Source organism: Strongylocentrotus purpuratus, unplaced genomic scaffold (genome assembly GCF_000002235.5).
Source record: "Strongylocentrotus purpuratus isolate Spur 01 unplaced genomic scaffold, Spur_5.0 spur5_scaffold_5, whole genome shotgun sequence".
Classification (NCBI taxonomy): Eukaryota; Metazoa; Echinodermata; class Echinoidea; order Camarodonta; family Strongylocentrotidae; genus Strongylocentrotus; species Strongylocentrotus purpuratus.
The window spans coordinates 11,341,121-11,365,221 of NW_022145611.1; positions in this window are offsets into that span (position 1 = coordinate 11,341,121).

Below are 24,101 nucleotides of genomic sequence, written 5' to 3' on the forward strand. Positions count from 1 at the left end.
GTGTATTTTTTAATGTTTATTAGCTTGCGGTACTAAGGTTTTTGTTCCTGCAATATCGGAATCTTGGTCTTAATTTCAGATCAGTTACTGTTAAGGCAAAAAAAAATATCCTTCATACATTAACTTGTACTCAAATTCTCACCTAATATCAATGTATTGCAAGTCCCAGGATTTTAAAGTGTAAAATATATCAAATTCCATAACTTCATAACACGCACACATAACGAAAATTGCTCAGAAATGAGCACAATTGAACAGAATAGCAACAAACTTTTTTGATGGGCAATTCTACATGGGCAATAATTCTACATTTCTTTTTGCATATATTTTAACGCTGTAGAGTCAGCAGATACCTTGCAATCATGTGGACATTTTCAGAATGAAGTTCTTCCACACACAAGGCCCAAAGAATTTAAAACAAAAGCAGCCGGAGTAAAAGGATGGTGAGCTCTAAAATGTGTACATCAATATTCAAATAAGGAATGCACAGATATTTTCCAATGGAGAATTGCCAATGTTAAAGTTTCTAAAATAATCATGTTTCCTCTAGTCGACATTGTGATTTGACCACTAAATCCCGCTGGTGCGCCCTTGACCCATCCCTGCAAAGACTTTAGCACATCAAAGACCCGCTGTTACCATCTAGACACAACTTTTGCTTCCCAGACACCGCCGTCGCTCCCTGAACCCGCCACAGCTCCCTGGACACCGTCGCCGCTCCCTGGAATCCCGAAAGACCAAGAACCCCTACAAGACCCCGCCTCCTGGACACCGTCGCCGCTCCCTGGACCCCGCCTCCCGCCTCCTGGACACCGTCGCCACTCCCTGGACACCGTCGCTGCTCCCTGGACACCGTCGCCGCTCCCTGGAATCCCGAAAGACCAAGAACCCCTACAAGACCCCGCCTCCTGGACACCGTCGCACCTCCCTGGAATCCGAGAGACCAAGAACCCCCACAGGACACCGTCGCCGCTTCTGGAATCCGAGAGACCAAGAACCCCCAGAGCTCCCTGGATGCCACCCGAGGCTAGTTGCCTGGACACCGACATCAAGATGCAAGAACCACCTACACACCCTTGGACCAGTCAAAGCTCCCTCAGACCCTCTCCGTTCCCACCGTCCTGGACAGGTGAAGACCCTGGACCCTCCTTCCCCCAAGAATAGCTCCCTCAGACCCTTGGAGATGGACCCTAGTGGTGTGCTAACCCAGACCTCTCCCATGTTGACAAGGCACCTTTCTTCGACCCGTCCTGGAAAGGTGAACACCTCAGACCCTCCTTCCCCAAGAATAGCTCCCTCAGACCCTTGGAGATGGACCCATTGGTGTGCTAACCCAGACCTCTCCTATGTCGACAAGGCTCCCTCCTTCACCCCTGGACTCCCCTTGGTCAAGGTAGCAGTGGAGACTTGGAAGGTACCCCCAGAGTGAGCTAGTGTAGTCCCTCTCAGGCTCAGCACTTGCTTACACGGATCTCTCCCTCTACAGCTCAACAAGCTTGCATGGGCCACGCAATACTCTCACTTCTCTCGTGTCAGTCCTTGATACATGGATGAGCTCATACCAGAGTAGTTGGTGTGGCACTCTTTTAAGGGATTGGTAGAAACTAATGCTGGGATATGTTTGCTCTGTATGGACAAAAAGGTTTCTATGCACAGAGAAAACATGCACAAACATACAACTCTTTCAATATGTTTACCATTTTAACTTAATTTAAATTACGATCACATCAAAGTGTCACCTGAAACCCCATAGACTCCTTCCTCACTCACGACCATGTGAAACTCGTTACAGCACGCAGACAGCATCCAATTACAGATCAACCAGGCAAAACAGCATGGAGAAATCTTGTGCACCACTGGAACTGATACTGGTTCAGAATGACAGAGCTTCCTCTCCAGAGAATGTATATGTTCTAATACAGAAACAATACTTAGTGGGGGAAAAAAGGCCTTTTTTTTCGAAATGCACATACATGCCAGAAATTGGACATTCCACAAATTATTTCAAAAGATAATTCCGGATAAGTTGATTTTGTAGTGTCATAAAAGACTTAATATCACGTCTCAGTTTGCAATTTTAGTGTAAAGCGAACAATGTCAGTTATGAAATGGACATCACAATTTTACATTCATTTTTTTTTTTTACAAGCACAAAGCTTACAATTTTCTTGCACCGTGTTGCAGGATAGAAGCAAGCAGTCCACGTTTACTTTAAGGCAGGCTATACTCTTCATCTACATTGAATTTCCAGGAATCAGGGGCATACCAAGACCAGTCAACACTCTTCTCCATCACGAAGCACTCCTCGTTAGCACATACTCTCCAATACTCCAATACAAATGCTGCGTAGCAAATAGAAGAAACATTCGAGGGGGAAAAGAAACATACACATTCCACACAGTTAACATAAGGCCCCAGCGCATGGGCAGATTGTAACCTTGTCGTGCTCAACAGAATTCAAGAGTGGCATGATTTATTTTCTTCAGTGCTCATAACTTCAGTCAAAGTGCATTTTTCAAATTGAAAGGTTTAGTTTAATTTAGTTTAATTTAGATGATTATTTAACAAGAGAACAGCAGATTTTTTTTTTTTATACATATGTGAATAAACAAAATATTTGAATTACACATTGTCACTTTAAAAAAAAAAGGAATCTGAAATGATAAGGACCACAAATACCACTTTACGTTAGATGGGTGTCTGGCAGTGCGCTACTTATATGAAGGAGGTTGTCTTTGTCAGGTGCAAGCAGTTATGGAGATGTCTTTAAAAGAGTATCAAACAAGTGTGATGGTAGAATAGGTTGCATGATGCATGACACAAGTTGTGACGAGTCAACCCTGCTAGTATGTCAGAGAAAGAAAAGGGAACAGGGAAAAGGAAAAAAGGAGAGAAAAAAAACCCTAATCCTACCCAAAAAACATGAATTGCTAGTACAAAATATTAAAGTATGACCAAGCGGCAATTTTAAAAAACCAAACATAAAAACTATGTTGAGATGTTAAATGAACTGAAAATTAGATGATTCTTCAAGAAAAGTTATTTTAAAACGGAATACAAGTTCACTTCACGCTATAGTTCGAGGTAATGTAAAAAGTACCATAACAGAATAGTGTACATCAAACAACAATGTAGGATAACGGGCAGATGATTATTTTGATTATTTTGTAAAATCACAGAAAACAAAAAAATGGTATTGAAATTATAATCAAATGACCGGATTAAGATACCATACCAGGATAGTGTATGTTAAACGGCAATACAAGTATAGGCTGAAGGTGATCGGTAGATACACGTAGCTTGATGGTAATCGCAGTACAGAGTTGCATGGGTGCAAAACATGTAAAGGCATCTATCTCTAGCAGAAACAAAGATGGAGGTAGACAACAACATATTAAACCCTACATGGGGTTAACCCCCAAAATTTGTATACAAGTGGTGCTTTTACATGAAGTATGTAAAAAATAAAATTAGAAAGCTTTGACAAGAAATCCCCAATATGCAGTAACTTTCATGCATGGGTCTTTACAAGTTACAGTTACATAGTAGTTTAGTGCACCAAAAAAACAATGTCATGAGTTAAAAAAACTTTCACCATTCTATGAATGCTTAAATCATATTATAATTAGTTATTTTGTGTACAAAATCTTCAAATTTGCCATAGCAGAAATGTTATATAGAAGCGTCATGAAGAAGCACTCGTGCACATTTAATGACAAGAACACACTTCCCTAATTAAATGTTGTTTAAATAATTCTTTTCATGCAGCCATTTTCTAATTCATTACACTATAACCACTAATAGAACAGATGTACTAGTCACTCTTGATACAAGGTTTCTCACATACATGTCTGCCAAACGTTACAGAAATGGGTTACTTCATGGGTCTTTATGATGCATATGCACTCCCAAGCTCAAGAACGGCAAGTCCAATAGTCCATATAGCCAAGACGCTTTGTCCTTTGAGAATCTACTTATATGAAACAGAGAAGAAAAAGAAAAAGCCCATCCCTCTCTCACAAAAAAAAATTCTAGTCTACCTCAAATATGTTGCAAAACACTTAAAATTCACATGTATCAAAATACAGTTATTAGAACAAAAACTTCTAAAAGGAGGATTTTACGATGCAACTCAAAATAGTGAGTGATGACGACTGCTCATTGGCAGGATGCACATTGTTCTTTAAAAGAAGAATAACTGCACACAGTGCACAAGTATTTTCATGTTTCAATTTCATAAAGTGGGTTTTGAAGATAAACCTGAACACAGTAAGTCGTCGCCTTGCTCGGTCAGTAATCCTGTATGCAAATCAGTTACTCCACCGCAGACATTGAAGGGGTTTCAAACAAAAGCCAGTGACAGGAAACACCTGAACTTAAGAGAGAAAGAAAACAACATTTTGCCCAACCCACAACCAACCAAAACAAGTCAAATGTGCTCCTTTAGATTCACTTAAGAATATTGTTTCCTACATCTAAATAAAATATCGAGAATTATGTTGTACAGCATAACTTTTGTTAAGTTTTTTATCGAGTGTAGAGTATATAGATATACGTTTTTTTTTTTTTACATTTACATAAGCTTGTCATTCATTAAAAAAGTATATATTCTTCATTGGAACCTTTTACATGTGTGAAGCTTTTCTTGGTATGATGGCGCTGGCGAGTACTGCAGGAATGGAAGATGCCATCTTGGCTTGAACATAATGCTCTACAAGTACGATGGATTATACACCTCTTGACCCGAGGGGCACTAAAGCATGTGCACAGGAAAAGACAGAAGGGGAGAAAAACATGTTGACAGCCACACATGGCTGCATGCAAAGCTATACAGAATGCAAATACAAATTTAAAGTTTGATCTAAAAGATTAAATCTCAAGGATGTTGTTCACAAAAACTATTGCAGCAAAGCAAAAATATTGAAGGAAAAATGTAAGTCATTGATTTGAACGGAATATAATTGACGCAATTTGTCTCATTTCTAATCATCTGGAGCATGCTAAACGGATTACCGGTTCTTTCAGCTTTAAGAGATGAGAGTGACAGAGCTACATGATAAGCGTTGCATCTTGATCGAGGCCGATTATGATGTGAAACTGGTTAGCCAGTGTAGCATTCTGAGCACCTGAGAGAGAAAATGAAAAACAAGAGAGCCTTCCCCTCCCCACAATGCCCCAACTACAAATGTTATGATGCCCATGCATTTTTATGTTTTCTTTACGAATTTTTATGAGTTTAACCCAATTTATTTCATCATTTAAGTATTTATGATCCTTTTATAAATCAAAAACATTTCTAGAGAACGTAATTTTTTTATAAAAGATGGACAATGCCAAATCAAACGGTGTTCCCCATTTATTTTTATTTTCAATCGATGACAAATGAATGTTTTACAACACAAAATGTGTAATTTGTTTATCCATGAATTAGGTAGATACGAGGTAGATGGGTACATACTTAAAGCAATGCATTTGATATTAAAGTTCTATTAGTAGTACATTTGTGATTGATTTCAAGATACAGTCAAGTAACAATGAACGGATACAAGATTACCATTACATGATGTTTTGCAATGCGCCAGTTTAGTAATGCGAAGTAGCGAGATACACGGATTGCTGAACTCTTTGAAAAAGGTGGGTACGTAGCACAAATGTGGCGTTACATGCTTGCTCTCTAGCCTGTATGTTCCTGCATTATATAAATACCAAGAGAGGAAAGGAAAAAAACATGCTGCCTTTGGGCAGAAAAAAAACAAAATTCGCCAAAGACCCTGCTAAATGGAGAATAGTCAACTTGTTTCATACACTAACAAATTTGCTTTAGTAATAGGCACATTATAAATGTAAACTATTATTTTTGAATATAAAAGTAATTTTGTTTGCAAATCAACATTGCTGTATTACTTCACACACCTTTACACAGGGTTAAGTGGAATGAGAACATTGTTTCTTATGAAAAACAAAAAGTGATATACACGAAGATGAAAAAAAACCATGGTTACCAGTTTTGAGCAGGCTATCACCTTATAGTAAACAGCGCAGATTTGAACCATACACACTTGATGTCGCTCGCGTTGCCATAGCATATCTTGATTTTCCTTGCTTTCATGTATTGCGATGTCAGAAAATTCCTGTATCACATATGGAAATGAGAGTGGGGAATGGGGGGAAAAGACTGGAAAACACAACTGCCAAAGGCAGAGTTACGACACACAACCTTATCTACTACATTACAGCATATACTTTTTTGAACGCGATAAAATATGGTAAATGGCAGAATTATGACACACATCCCTATCTACTACCTTACAGCAAGTAATTTTTTTTTTAAGCCATAAAATATGGTTATTTGTTTGATAAATAGTGAGAAAAGCTGCAAATTCACTCAAATAAGAACACTTCCAAGTAGACTTTTACACTTTAAAAAGATGCATTATTCGACCAGAAAGTAAGGAATAATCACAACAGACCCGTTACCACCGAAAACTTTGCAGATGGAAGGACAATCCATGCGCTACTACATTCTAAACACTTGGGAGCCAGTTCAGGTACAAAAATCCACACTTGTACATCTAAAACAAATAAAAATGAGTTCCCTGCAATGGCAAAATACAGATGAAGGAAAAGAGGGGAAAAGCAAACAATGGCTGCCATAGGCAGGGTTATGACATATGCCCCCCTTACACAGTAGTGACTCATAAATATATATATATATATAAATACGATATTATCTGAACAGTCGGACAACAATATTTATAAAACAAAGTTCAACGACCAAACACTTGGTTTACGGGGCAAGCGCCACAAATTTGATTCAAACAAATTAAAGTATGATTATGTTTTCAACAAAAAAGTATTGTATCGTAACAGAGTATGCGACTAATCGTCTCAATAAATTGACCAAAATCACTAAAGCATAAAAACTGATCACACATGCATGTACAGGATAAAAACCCATCACTGGTACATCACCTTGGCTCTACAAAGTTACAGAGTATCCTATACCATACGCCAGGACTTGATGATGGTGTGCAAGGCACTCACATTCCTTCGTTCCACAGCTGAATGTACGCAAAAAAAGAAAGAAATACATGTCGACTGCCAACTGGCAGGATCGCGCACTCTACATGACAAATGCTTGCTAGTTGCTACATAGATCGAAAATTGTAAGAAAAGAAAGAAAAGCTATGTAGAGATGTAGACTAGAGACAAGAGATTTTTTTTTTTTGTAATTCATTATTTCCACATCTTGATACAATATCTTTATGTTTTCTAATGAGAACAGGCATATATAGCACTGAAAAAAATTGTTGGGATAAATGTTGGCTTTAAAAATAACATTCCACTTTTAACTGATGTTCCTCACAAAGATTTTAAAAATTACTTTTCACAAAACAATGGAAAATGCAACGCTACCACACCGCCTTTTTACTGTAACTTTGCTTCGGAAGATTCCATGGACAGCAAGCTGGACAAAAAGAGATCCTTAAACCTATCTGCATAGCTCGGGTGCTGAACAGCAGGACTTACACCTGGATAAAACACTAGTAAAGGGAAAAGAAACAAAAAGATTTCCCACCCACATCTCCCAAAACGCATGTAACTACAAGTCAGAAATTTCATGATATTAAGAAACTAATGTGGACATGTAATTTACTGAAATAGCTTATCCCTACTACTCATTTTTAAAAGCATATTTTTACTTTTTTTTTATCTAATTCGATTTGATTCGATAGTTTAGTATAGTTTTTAATTTCTCTTTTTCTCTTTTGGCTTAAGATATTACAATTATCAGGGTTACCGGTTCCTTGGTCAAGAGAGGCAACAATGAGGGGGCTTCAGGTCGCTTGTGAAGGACTCTTCCTAGGAAAACTGCTTATATAGATGGCACGGTCATGTATAATAATTCCATGGTCTTGAGATGGGCCGAATGAAGAGAGGGTCAGGATTCAGAACTCTTGCATACACTTCACACTCTGTTCAACAGCTTGAATGAAAACTCCTACTGGCAAAGATTTGGGAGAACAAAGGAGAGAACAGTCCCACCCCACAACAGCTCCATATTTGCGTCACTTTCAAAATCAAAATTTGATTGTTTCAAAGACCTTTTCCAATCATGTCCAATTTTGCATTTTTATCCAAATCACATCCTTCCTTTTTCCGATCTTAGCATATATTAGCAAACGCTTCTGTCACTTCAGATCAACAGTTACAAACAAGGAATTTGCTTTCACGTCATTTAAAGGTCGGCTACTTTTTTTTCCTTCTAGATAGCATCACACGTACAGAACAGTATCTTTCATTTAATTTTGCTCCTACCAAATTTCCATTTCACGATTTCAACATCTACGTGTAACCGGACTTGAACCTTGAGCAGAACATGGCGCAATGGGTAGTAGCTTATGCATGAACATTATGGCTCCTGGTGACATACATCTAAATGGCAAATATGGAAGAGAAGAAACAGAAAAAGAACATCCCCATCCCGTGTTGATTCCTTCATCAGGCCTTTGGCTTTAGAATAGAACTTGAGGGTCTTCCAAACATCGTCATGAAATTGAAGTTTCATAAATTGATCCTTTCCTTTGAATATCAACAATTTTCACTTTGTAATTTGGCTTCCTTTCATCTTAGGCCAAAATCGAGAAGATGATCCAAATATTTGTTTTTAATAAACACAATTACTTTAAGATCAAGTATATCCATTCACATTTTTAAGTAATTTTTTCTGTTTGAATAACTTTGATTTCATATCACATCAAACCTAACTTCTTGCAGCATATTTGTGCTCCTTCTAAAAAGTTTGAACATCTACTTGTAACTTGACCTTGAACCTTGGTCAGGACACTGCGCACCAGTATGCAGAAAAACGAGCCAGCGCTCTACATTTCTTGAAAAAGGAACAAGTGGGAAGAATAAGACTTCTGATGGCACCATTCCTAGAGGCAAATACAGGAGAAGAAACAGAAAACAGATCCCCATCCCGTCACGTTTCCCCAGATCAGATCTTGAATACTACTTGTGGGAGGTCCTACAAACATCTTCTTATAAAGGAAATTTCATGATTGATCCACTTCTTCTAGTATGTAGTCCAAAATCGATATTCCTCTGCTTTTCTTTTCTTTTTCAGCTTTCTTTTTGTCTGTTATTTTCAATTTTCAGCTTCCATTCATATAAATTTGTCCTCACGTCAAATAAATGATCCAAACAATAAAGATGAGATGTTTTATCCAGGTATTAACTTACTGAAACATGCATATTGAAGTAGCAATGATCCACTTGAACTCTTTCTGTAGTGTAGGTATGAAAAAAGAAGAAAACAAAGAATCCCCTCCCGCAATACGATGTCCAGAACAAATCTCCTTTAACAATATTTAGTTCTTTTCCTTTTATAGTTCTTTTTGATTGTAGCACAAGGTTGATAGGTTGAACAGCTGAGAAAAAAATTGAATTGCATCCGACTAGTGTTGTATGAAGGGATATGTTCCACTTTTCTAGAGAAAGAGATGGAAGAAACAAAAACAAAGAACTCCCCACCCACAGTGATTCCATGCTGAGATCAAGTAATGAAGACATCTCCAAATGAGTGTTGAGCTTTAAGAACATAATCAAGAGTTCACGACTTTTGAATCCATTATTTCAATTGAGATTTTTGTTTCCAAAAATGTCTGTGATTTTTAAGTTCTTCAATTAAGTCTAATTTTCTTCAGAAAAATATCACATTTCGACTAGATCTGCTCCTTATGCTTGCTTGCCTGATGCCAAATAAATCTTGCATCTCTAGGTCCTGAATATGTATGCGGCTGTCCTGGAAGTTTTACAGAAAAGGATTGGCTTGGAGTATGTAGTAACCTTGGCCTTACACTGCAAGATCCCAACAATTGGTGGTCATGTTTCCCTATTGGTGCACATAGAAATGGAAGGAAGGAAAAAAAGACACAAAACACCCTATCCTCCAATAAAGGAATTATGGTTACAGACATACCTCTTCAAAAAAATAGCACTGTTTTTTTTTTACTTTGTTATGTTTTTTTTAAAAATAACTTGATAGTGATGATTCAAGGTACAAAAAGTATTTATACGCTGGGGAGGGCAAAAACCACTTCACACAAGGACAAAAAAAAAAGCATGATTGTTCAGATTGTATTTAGTAAGAGGGGCCTAAACATGGCAGTTTTACCCTGCAGGCTTACTTTATTCAAGAACTTCATTACATTTCAAAAATATTACAATATGAGGCTGGAATTACTCATTTCAGGGAAAACTAAAATATCTAATGGCATATCACAAGATGTAAATTAATTAAAGGTTATCGGACTAAATACACGTTACCATATTTATCAAACCCTTTTTTTGTAAAAGCCTTTGTAGAAAGAATTAAAAGGTCGCCTGATGCTCATTCTGTTTTAAGATTGGGTCTCACTCTCTCCATCGCTTAACTTGAACTTAATCTTGTACACAATAGGGTCATCACAACTCATGTAGTTTAACCTGTGGAAAATGAAAGGAAAGCCCAGTTGCAAAAATAAGTTAAGACTGCCTGAGAACACCAAGTACTGTATGTATTTCCAAATCACTTCACTACAAGCATTCTATTCTACTCCTTTACGAGGAAGATATATATTCCCACCACATTCAAGAATTTCTCAAGGTAGATCCCATCTAAATTTCAGTCATGCACTCACCACAACGGATAGATGTATAATAAAAGCATTATCATTCGAGCCATCAATCTTCACTATTCAAATGCTTGTCCTAATTCTAACCATAAAAAGCCATTTCCTTCTTTTCCAAATTTTGGGTGGTTTCTCTTTTTCATTTTAATGGGCAATTCAAATACTAACTAGTAGTGAGATACAGATGAAAACTTTACTGATTCCTTCATTGATTAAAAAAACGTTTTAATTTGCTCTTCAGGAGAAAACAAAAACAAAGCTCTAGATCTACATCATTAAAATGCAAGTAATGTCTGGAAGACCACAGTAAACATGCAACTGTCACTGTGCAATGCCAATTCAAATGAACATGTACAGACACGCCCTTTGGGGTGGGTACTTTTTGCTTTTCTTTTCACAAGCTTTCACGTCCCGTTTCTACTGCCAGCCCCTTCAATGATAATACTACACTACACTTTACTCAATACAGTAGGCCTAGCATACTCCATATCGATTACCATAGTCCATACTGCATACAATTGCAATCACTGAATCAGGCACAAAGTCAAAAGCACAACTTGGTCTCAACTGTCTAAAGTTCATTCACTAGCCCAGAGTCTTGTCTAGACCTCTAGACTACTCAATTGTCTAATTTTTACTGCATTGGATCAGTACTTAGTCTAGAGGTCTATAGCCTATTATATGAAATAATAGATATCTTCATCTCCCATTCCCAACAACTTTTTTTCCTCTCTGTATGTATAATGTAATTCATTAATGTAGACCTATTCACAAAACTAGTTTCATGCCACATGGGCCTTCTCCCCACAACCCTTCCCGAATTGCATGTGTAATGACATGGCCTGCGCCTGGCAACTTCAACTTGGCAACTGCAATGCCAGTCGCCACATTATTATTCACAATCACATTAGAAGTCTAATTCACAGTAACAATCGACTTGGTTTAGGCCCATTTGGAATCCAATTCCAATATCTGAATGTCCGAATAGACAGAAATATGCACATTAAACTCAGTCCTAGAGAATAGTCTTAGATCTATTGGGAGTTGAAATAGTCACGTCCAAGAGGATACGAGTATGCTTACCATGCTACTTCACAGAAAAGGCGTCGCACATCTCCAGGCAATTCCGCAACTTCCACATCAGCATCCGATTTCCATCTTCATCATCACATTCACAGACTGTCCGCAACAAATCTCATCCTGAATTAACCTACATTTCCCTTATCTGCTTCTAAATAACATAACCTAATATTTAAATTAATGTTTTTTCAGAAGTTTCTAGATACATATTAGATCAACGTTTGGTTTAATCACAAAGAGAAGATCCACATTCTTTCCATTTGACTTTTAATTTAAGCTCGGCTTTCAAATGCAGAGACAAACAATCATCGGCAGGCTGCGTAGAAACAACCGCAAAATTTCTCAAAATATCAAAAGCATGAAATAGCCTTACGTTACGAAACCAGCAGGGATGAATACAAACATAAATTTTGCTGATAATTTGAAAAACGTGTGAGAGACATCGAAATTCATCTTGCCAAAATGTCGCCAAAATGTCGCCAAAATGTCGCCAAAATTGAAAAGCAAAGACGAGCCACGAACAGACTTCAGAGAACAACAACCATGAAGCAGCCTGACGCTACAAAATTCTCTTCGTATTTATACGAAAGCGTCCCACACTCGACCGTTTAACACAAAACGCTTCCGCGGTTGAAAAAATAGTTCATTTGCTTTCCCTACGTTTACAGGGGTACCGTCGTTTAATTCGAATTGAAACAATAAATGGATCATTTAGTATAATATATAATCAATATGAATAGTTGTCTTTTAAAATTAACATTATAAATCATGTATTCCGTATTTTGATCATGACTTTCATGCAAAAGGCTGTGTAAGATCGTATGTCATTATATAGCTAAACCTCAATTTAATAGTAAATTTACCCCTATATTTCTCGTTAATGCACTTAACTTTCATGATAACTTTTACATTAACCATAACATGAATTTATTCATAGTGACGATGGTAGTGTTTTTGTGACAAAATGTCAACGCTAGAAAGTAAAATCTACAAATTACTTTACCCAACCTTTCATTTTCTAGAGTTTTCTAGATTTAGTGCAGATCGCGCAAGGACATGACTAACTTCCCTATGTGATGCGGTTCATATTGTGACGTATGAGCTATGTCGACAGGATTGTTTACAAAAAAAACACGTCGACAAAACGTCGTAGGATACACCCCCCCCCCCCCCCTCCCCAACAGTACCACTATCTTTCTCTCTCTGCCATTCTGTCTCTCTTAATGAAATTAATAAAAAATAACCAAGAAATTGTGGTTGTAATGGTTCGTTTGTTTGTACATTTGATCTATTTAAATTGTTTTGGTGTAATGCCAATGGAATCAAAGCATATTATAAGCCTATGATCTATCCCGAATGGTACAGCCCTATAGTTGAAATATAATATAACGTATATATTAATATTTTGTATTCGATTTGGGGTAAGAAAAATAGATTCTGGTCCTATAAATAATATATGCATATTTATAAGTTTATCATCCGATTTGTGCAACAGCTGTCGCAACAACTCGGGAAATATGCAGTGATATAAATGGCCAATGACTAATTTTACCATGGAGTAACTCCATCATTTTAGATCGCTCTTGCGTAACCCACATGAGGCGTGTCGCATGCAATACTCGTAGCCAACGTACGCCGTCATACATGCTATCCATTGGACAGCTTTTATTTTTACTGAGTGATTTTTATCATATGAGATATTGGTGGTTCGAGTGTCCTATAAATTTTTGTATAGTATTTATGTATATACATGTGTTTTAAACATAATTGTGTAATTGGTGACACGCAGGCAGCCGCTAACCCCCCCCCCCCCCCCCAATCCCATATCAATATCTGCATATCCGATATGCCATTGAAATAATGTAAATAATAAGTTGCTATATCCTGCCCGAATTTACAATTTCTAGTTTCTAAAATGAAAAGAATTTGTATTTCTGTATATAAATTGACACCGCCCCCCCCCCCCCCCCTGTAAAAATAATGCATTTAGCAGCGCAATAATTTCTTGAGAATTGATTAATATTTAAATATTATACTTTTATAGCAATATCACTAAATTTCTCCAACTACTTTCTCCGAATAGATCACCTCCATAATTATTGGTTTTATCACGGTAGCAACGTTGACGTCATAATAATAACGTTTTGTTGTTCAATGATGCATGCATTCGAACCAGAAGATGACAATTATTCCAAATAACCCCTCAATCACACAGTTGGAATTCGATCAATATGAATACTGCAATAATTGTTCTCTTAAAATAATGTGAGTCATGTATTACTTGCAATCATAATCAATTAAAAATGGGATATAAATTTCTAAATTATAAACCTTATTCACCACACTCACTCAAAAATCCTATATCTAAAAAAGTTTTTAACTCTAAAGAATAGAATATTAATTGATCAAAAGGGATGATTCAAGGTGATTACAGTAAGCCTATACTGGCTTCATTTGTTTCAAAGGCAGTCAGACTAAGCAAGATATCAATATAATCATTTGTTAAAGATTAATTAAAGTAAACTGCTACATTTAACATTTTCATGAGGAGTTTCATTCATTTTCATATACGAACAATTTCCCTAAAAATCATACTCACAAAAAATGTTCAAGATCAATTGGGCTCATAAGTTTACTTTCTTATAGCATATTCTTTTTTCGATTTCGTTTTATAATTTTAAGATGCTTCAGTCCATTATTATATTATATTAAAGTAGAGAATGCCCCCCCCCCCCCCAGGCTCCCCTTCCCCTCCCGTCTCGGCGCCCCTGTATATGATCGCATTGCATCAGATGGATTGCCCGCCTTGGGTAGCATGAGATAGTATATATTCGGCTTGATAATCTTATACTGTATAGATTTCATGCACATTTAAAGATAAAGTTGAGTTCTGGTCATGCGATTGCGAATCTGAAAGAAACGGTGTGGAATCGATCAGACAAAGTTGATCATGTATTATTTAAGTATAGTAGTGCAAGATTCTGGAATCATCAAAATGATAAGAAATTTGGCCCAGTCTTGGAAAAGCAAAAAGCACTGTACACAGAAAGATGTATAAGTGACTACACAAGCATGTGGCATAAAACTCATTTTAAGCTGTTATACTTGTCATATTTACAATATAATAAAGGCATTTGAAGAGCCATGCTTTTCAGGGAACATTAATTTTTTTTCTTCTCACATGTTCTTTCACACTGCAAAATAACAATGAGAACGCTCACAAAATTATTTTTCACTTCTCCTCAGAACTCAATCTTCTCTTTAAGTTAGTATAAGATTATGACTCACATTGATCTTGACACATCTGTCGGCTGGTACGTATATTATGTGAAGATTATAGGTCTATGATGTAGAGTGATATAATATAAGAACATTTCTCTTTGAAATTCTTTTGATGTATTTTAGTACAGGTTTTGACAATCTTAATGCACGGATGATAGAGGAATACAATACATACAAATATCTCTCTTTGTGTTGGCGTTGTTTATTTGAATTTTGATAAGTTATCATGCATTTTCTTTTCAAAAAGCCAATATACCCTTTAAACTTCAAAACCATACTAAAGACACATCTTATGCTTGGTGGTTACCTTTCATTATTATAGAGTTCAACTTTTAGTTCATTGACCATTATATTGTTATTGATTTTGGGGCTTTTACATTATATTTTGCATTAGTATATTTTGCAAATTAATAAGTAAATAATATTTACTTATTACTTTGCATATTATGATCTACACAACATTTTCCTGAAATAATGATAATAATAATATTGAAAACAATAATAATGATGACAATATTTATAAAGTGCACACCCATTTATAGAGATGCTCAAGATGCCTACAAAATATACTAGCTCCAAAGTAAATCAATAAAATATATGAAGTCAATGAATTAAAATTGAACTTTATAATAAATAACTAGTTATAAGAACATAAGAACATTTATTCATTTTTGTTGTATGTATTTGAACATATTTCATGTTATAACTATACCGAAAATCATAATGCATGTGCAATAAGGTAATACAAAATATTTGTAAATGTCTCTTATGTTTTTGTTTTATATAAAACTAACTTGCAACCTAGTTCAACATCAAATATCGACTACATGCAGGATAGCAAGAGCTGACACGCATAACAAGGGCAGCATGCCATGACTTTGTTTACTCCAGACGAGGGGCCACATGGCATGGTGCCAGAAGTTGCGACTATGGTTCAACAAATTTTGACCTCACAAAATATAATAATTTCCCAGGCAAGCTAAAAACCCTAGGCGGGTACAATATTGACTGAAACTCACGTTATACGGCTGAGACATGTGGTATTTGTATCATAATTTTGAGGGATTGAGCGCCCGACCAATCTGACCCCCCCCCCCCCCCCCACCCAACTTCCCTGACCATGTTCTAAATCTTTCCCAGGTACCAAATTTAAAGACCTATAATCTTGTCCAACACCTGAAGTATTCTTCATGAACTGCGTTCCATGGGGGGGGGGGGGGTTATTGCTTGGGCAATTTCCTGCAGAGTAGCATATTAGAAGCAATATATTTTATAGTATGTTATCTCTTCCATATCCTGACTGTGACCAGCATGGAAAAACAACTTTATTTCTTTCTTTTTTTCTCCATTCTCTCCTTTTCACTGTCTCAGTCTTTCAACATTATAGTGTATGACTACATTAAACAAATAACTTTGTTTTGCAATTTCGATTTCATCTTAACAATTCTATATCATTTCTGCAAAAAGTTGACTTACAAATAGTTTTTGATATGTTTTTATCCCTATATATTCCAAATTTGTTTGTAAATTGAACATTTCAGCCTGCGAGCTGCTTGTTTGATGTATTTTTATACAATTAACCAAACCAAACCAAAACATGCTACATGATTGTGTCACACATTGCCCCTTATTCTTGAGGAATATGCACTAAAATTACTTTGCATATGGAATTAACAGGATGTGAAAAAAGGGACTTTCTACGATCGGTTCTTTGGTAGAGAATGTGTGGTCCATTTGCTTCTTCCTTCTTTGTTCTCCAGTTTGGTCCACGCAGCGTGCAGGATTAGGCCTGCATTGTCTCTATGTCTTCATGAACAATGTATTACTCATAACAAAAGATATAAAAACATGCTACATTAACATAAAGACCTAACAAGTTAAACCAGACAAAACCGTCCCCAAGCGGAATGCGATGATGAGTCGTCTGACCCTAGCTTCCTGCTGGAGGGAAACAAACAACCCAACAAAAGCCAATCCGCATTCAGCCGGTTCAAAGGTTGATATTTCCTTATCCATTCCATGCCAACCAATCAAAGTAGAAGTTGAACTTGGCAACCGTCCAAAATGAGCTGTTGCTACGCTGAAAAGTTTGTTGTTATGCTAAAATAGTAGTGCATAGTAATTATATCTCCATCCCCAGAGTATAATCAGGAAAATGAAAATAGCGACCCATGCAGCATGACAAAGTAAAATGTGTCTGCAAAACTATTTATGTCTGTGTGACATTTTTCCACGTTGATCAATGTTCTCAAAATGTGTTTTCTTATGAGAAGGTCAGAGGCCGACGGCGGAGGACATAATTGAAAAGAGGGACATTATTTGTTTTAATTTGAAAATCCCGAAGCATAATGAATTATGTGATATTGGCCCGAAATAAATACTGAAGACATTGATTATGAATATCATCTTGTAATAGCGACTTTAAAAGTTGGTGGAACCAACAAAAACTGGCACTTTCTGGACAAAAAAAGGTTACCTACAAAGCGAAAATATACAATTGTTAAGACATAATACTTCTACATTGCAATAATAATTATCAGAGATGATTTCAATATTTTTTCTTTTCTTTTTATACACCATATAAAACATACTTTGCAGTTGGGTGTGACGGTCAGAAAGTTCCTTTGCGAGCGAGGAAAAATTGTGAGGTCGCAGTGCGAAAAATTAAATCTTATTAAGAGGGCAAAACCTGATGGGGTTATAAGCACATTCTCATAATAGAAGACTGAAAACACCTTTGATAAGTAACATAAGTATATCATCTATAAGTGCGAGCGAGCGTAGCGAGCGGGCTTTGGGGAAAATTGCACTTAGTCGCTTGATATAGGGTTGCGTTTAATGATCAGAGGAAAAGGGGACACTTGTCGAAAGGGATAAGACACTGCCTTATTAGAAAAGAAAAGTACAAAGGGTAATTATCAGAGGTGAAAGGGAGGCACTTCTTACACCTACAAAAAGAGGCACTCAGTAAGTAAGACGAGTATTTCTCAGATTTGAATAGTGGCTATCATCGGAGTTGAAGGGGGCACTTATCTGAAATGAAAAGCAGTAACTTATCGTACCTGGAAAGGGTAATTTACTAGAGATTTAAAAGGACACTTATGAGAATAGAAAATGGACACTTATTGCAAAGAAAAATGAAAAATTGTCGAATGAAAAGGAGCGTGTGTCAAAATAAAAGGGGCACTTATCAGATGTAAAAAGGGGAAGGGGCACTTTAACAAATTGATAGGGCACTTGTCAACGTTAAAGCGACACTTTTCCTATGTAAAAGGGGGCGCTTTTTAGGTACTTCCCCCCTCCCCCTACCCCAAGGCCGCCTCTGACATATTTATGCTTCAAAAATATGTTCACCAAATCAATATTAGCTGTTTCTGCTCCTTTTTATCATCATCATAATAAATAATTAATTTTCTCAAGGTGCAACATTATACCCTATATTATTTAGAATTATTCGAATTATTGAATTATCATTGTTTTCATAATTTATTATGAAAAGTATGATCCTGCACTTATGCACGCACGACCACAATTTCCATATAATTATATCATGTGGTAGACACGGCATTCATGAACATGCATAATAATGGACAGTCATGTACTATCCAAAAATAGATAATGAGATTCACAATCGATCAAGTATACATGTCGCGACTTGTGATGTGTTTCGTTGTCGGAAGTTTATACCGAAACCTTGCGATGGGGATATTATATAGACAACCTTATAACCTTAATCATCCATAGATAATCTATTTCGGTTATGGTCAATTTATAATAGAATGATCTTGTAATAGGGTCTAAGCAAGTGATCGCAGGATACGGCATACGTTAATGATATTTGTATCGACTGGAACTATTTCCATACATGATATTTACAATTAGGGGCAATTCTCTTTGAGACCGTCGCCTAAATTATCTGTAGAACTATGTAGGCATGTAAGTGGAGATTTCCAGGCAATTATCATTACATTTTGTAATTACTTTACTAAATCATGATACAATGTTAATAATAATTATTATTTCAAGTTCAATTTGACTAATTTGCAGAATTTGTTGTCATGTTATTTCGAAATGCACTAAACTAAAAGGCGAAATGAATCATGAAGATGTTAATCCCGAAAGAAATACAAATTGCGACGTATAGGCCCTACGATAATATAATATAGCTCAACGTTAGTGTGACGATATTATTCCCAGATCCCCCTTCACATATGAGACTGTATATACTTAGAAATAACATTGCTCAATTACATATTCAACGTCGTTACAACGATGTTCATACCTTGCGCAATACACGATATGTATTTTGAGATATTATAGGGACTTTTAGATTTGCATGTCGACATAGTGGACTGCTATACGTGTAACGTCCTTTTGAGGCACTGTGACGTCCAACGTTAACACGACGAGAATCAGTCCTTACAAAATACATGGCAGATATGTCGTATTTAGACAATCGAACGTTGATATAACGATGTTCATATCTTACGCAATCTTATTAATAGGTACAGACATGTTATTTTTAGACATAGCATTGCTCAACTATACGCCATACACGATATGTATTTGAGACAACGTCACTACGACGAGATTCAGTCCTTACAAAATACTTTGGGAGGTATAGTCGTATTTAGACAATTCAACGTTGATATAACGATTTTCATATCTTGCGCAATACTAAAGGTTTTATATACAATGTACATTCCTTACAATATTTTAATAATAGGGTGATTCATCCATGTAGTATTATGTCCTAATAAATACAAGATAAATATATACGGATATTACTCAGACATGCCACATAACCCAACGTTATACATGGCAACTCATCAGCCCCTACGCACCTCCAACGAAATACCAGAAATGTATGCCTTTATTTAGATGTTATATGAAAATGATTATAGTTCAAGATATGGCACATTTATTTATCAAATGTTCTTCAACGTTCTACTCCAGGATTTTAAATGATTATTTAAAAAACTTAAATCCTTTATTGTAAAGTGTAAAGTGATTGTTTATGAATTACATAATTAAATCCTCTTGGTGTTATTAATGCTGTTAAATTTGTAACATTCATTTTACAAATCCCTTCAATGTTTTTAATGTCGTTGAATTATAATTTTTTGAATTAATTGCCTCTGAATAGGTAACAAAAATAATTATCATTGTTCAATGTAATATCTTACGAAATACAAAATTAGTGCTCAACGCAGAAGAGACGATGTTCTTCCCTTTCAAAATACCTAATGTCAATTTAAACAGTTATAATAACTCCACGTTTTAGGGATATTAATTCTTTACGAAATACAAGAGATGTTATTCAACTCAAATTACGTTCATAATGAACTACAAAAGGTATTTAGATAGTCTTAGCTTAACGTAAATAATGACCATATTCATTACGTAATATGCAGAAGCGGATCTAGAGGGGGGGTTGGGGGGGTTGCAACCCCCCCAAAAAAAATCCGGGGACCATTTTTTTAAATCTTATCTTTTTTTTTAAACTTGTAATTTTATTTTATTCTATTTCTATGTATTTATTTCATTTATTATTATTATTATTATTATTATTATTTCTTTTTGGGGGGAGGGGGGGGGGGTTGGGCGAACAAATGTCACAGAGTCCCTTGCCCCCCCCCCCCCCCCATCAGCTTTTTTGAGGACACGGGCCACCGCCGAAGTGACAAGCTAGGCCAGCGTTGCCGATTCTCATCCCCAAAATCCCCACATTAAAAAAAAAAAAAAAAATTGGGGGATTGTTGAAGTCTTTGGGGATGAAAAATAAATATTTGGGAATGAAAATAATATTGAGTTTTATGAAAAACGAATTTGGGGATTTTCTGTCAAAATTTGGCAACTTTGGGGATATTTTAAGTGTCGTTTGGGTGGGGATTTTGTGAAGATTTAACCTGGCAACGCACGCTGAGCTGGGCTGCTCATTTCCTGGATTACTTGTTCAAGTTGCTCACTTTTTTATCAGTATGGTCTGAGTGTAGTGACAAGCAATATGGAAGCAAACAGACCCCCCTTGGGCGGCCCAAAAAACAAACAAAAAAGGGGGGGGGGGGGAAAGAAGAAAAAAAAAAGAAAAAAAGAAAGAAAAAAGAACGCACGCTGGAGAGAAACCCTTTCAAGTGCAAATATTGTGAAAAGATATTCAACTCATCTGGTAACTTAACCAAACACATGATAACTCTGGATATAACTGTGTATTTAACTGTTACTTGATTTAAAAAGACGTTATCATGCACTGCTTTTTATGGTCTCCATTGTGTTAATAGATGCCAGGAAAACATCACTTACGGGGTTCAAATAAACACCCCTAAAAAAATCGGCTCGCCGCTTCGCGGCTCGTGGACGATGCTCCGCATCGTCATTATTGGTCAACCCCCCCTTAGCAAAAAGCTAGATCCGCCCCTGATATGATGGGTACAATTAGAATTAGATGTGTCATAGGCATATAATAGCTCAACGTTGAACTAACGTTCATCGATCGTTTACACGACGAAATATAGTGGCGCCAGTTGACGTAGGCAAGTATTGAAATTAAACGTTGAGCTAACGATCGTCGTTTATCCTACGACGCAGAAGAATGGTACACGTCTACAGTTTAAGAGCATTCATTTTGATGAATAAAAGCTATAGCACTGTGAATATAATTATGTATAGATCAACCTATTTACAACGAAAATAACACAAGACATTGGGCCATCGTCATCAAATTGCTTGAATTCGGAAATTATGATGCAATCACAGATTGTTTTTGCAATACCATTATTATTATCAAAGTCAATACGACAGTCATTAATTCATTATAATAGGCACTTGATTGGCCTAAAGCCCCCCCCCCCCTAAGACCCTTATGACACATACTCGTTCCAAAATAAATCGCGGTTACGCAAATAGTGTTATATTATAAACTACATATTTTCAAAAATGTCCCGCCCCCATCCGGAACTTTAACTCGACACCCCTGCTTTGCATGCATGAAATCAATTTTTGACTGGAGATCAATTTTGCACAGCTCGTCATCAATATTCCTGGAATCTTCTCCGATAAATATTATTCTATCGACATGTTAAACCTTTCAGGAGCGGATTGGTGTATGTGTATATATATATATATATGTGTGTATAATATATAATCGTCATTATTATATTATAATTATTATCATTATTATCATCATCATCATTCGTATTATTACTATTATCATTCAATGGGAAGCAAACCTTGGGCGAAAACTTGAGCATGGATTTCATATAAAGTATTCCAAATGCGTACTGATATCACAAATGTTTTGGGAAATTATGAGGACGTCATCATTATGACACGTCGATGTTACGTACGTGCAATATCACAGGTCGGTTTCAGATTTGTGGTTAAAATTTTGTTTACCTCGCTTTATCTCATTCATTCTTTGAAATCGGAAATGTCGGAGTATCAAGTGAGAAAATAAATTAAGGCCCAACTCAGTATAAGGAGGGATCTGAAAGAGCATGTTACTGCATGGGCATGGGGTACGTTCCCCCTCTCCGGAAAAAAAAAACAACTAAACACTCCAGTCTGGCATATCTTAATACACATTAATTTAAAGATCTGAAACGATCCCAATTTCATAACAATTTTGATTTGTTTATCCTTGTTCATTTTTGTGCTATATCCACAAATTAATTGTTCTTGTTCTGGGAAATTTAGGGAGCGGGGATGCAAAACTATGGGTGAATAAATTATGTTTTCCTAAATCAGTCTTTGGACTGTTTACAAGGATATTTTTTCAAAGTTCAACTGGAAAGTTTAATTGGTACGAAGTACAAATGCGTCAACAGATCCCTTCATTCAACTCCCTGCATTGTCAGCCAAGGCTGCATAAAAGCGATTTAGGGGGAGGAGGGGGCGGGGCGCCAGACAGTTGTATATGAGAATGCCAAACATCTGCGATATAATATACAGAGGTAGCATTCAACATACTATCACAATGACAGTACAGAGTAGAATGTCATCTATGTGCATTGGAGATTTACTCAGGCCCTGGGCTAGGCATTAAAGGTAATACAAAGTTTTGGTATGGGGTCATGAATTTGGTTCAAATGAACATATTGGAAGCATATTCGATCCTACAATATTCTCTTTATTATGAATATTATCTTAAAGGTAAAACAAAGTTTTGGTATGGGGTCATGAATTTGGTTCAAATTAACATATTGGAAGCATATTCGATCCTACAATATTCTCTTTATTATGAATATTATCTTAAAGGTAAAACAAAGTTTTGGTATGGGGTCATGAATTTGGTTCAAATTAACATATTGGAAGCATATGCAATCCTACAAATTCAGTGATCGTTGTTGCGGTTGAAATCGGGTCTAAAGTTATGAAATTGTAAATAATAAACTCTTTATGTTGTATAGCTCCCTCTCAAGGTCAAGATATTAATTAAGCTATAAAACAATGTTTCTCGACTAAAACCGACCGATTAGCTATTCCCGTTTGGAAATTATATATCACAACTACTTATTCTGAGATTTTCATGGTCGCAGCTACCATTGTACAGCCGTAGGCGCTATTTGAAATTCATCAAAATTTACCGGGAGCACCGGTAATTTTTTATATTCAATTTTTCTCGAAAGCGGAAGAGTTTTAGGGGCTAAATTTTCTAGTGCTTATAATACATCCACAGCGGCATCCAAATATATCAAAATTGTAAAGAATCAGCCGATTTTCAAAATTTTCCAAAACTTTGTATTACCTTTAATGTTACACTTATCATCGCCTCATCATGTTCTCCATGCCTCTTCGAGCCATGCACACGTTGCATAAATTTACATAGTATTTGGTCGGAACTACTTCAACCCATATCACTTCAGTATACATTGTCAGACCTGTACGTGATACTTCTACTCAGACCTAGCGTAAACAGCCTGTTGATTTAATTAAAACTGAAGAACGACATGTGTTAAAGTCGATAATTCCAGGCTTGCTAGCAAAGGAAACGCCAGATGAACCTTATGTCCTCCAACAGAAAACTATCCGCAAGTTGTTTGCGAACTGGGCCAATGCTGAATC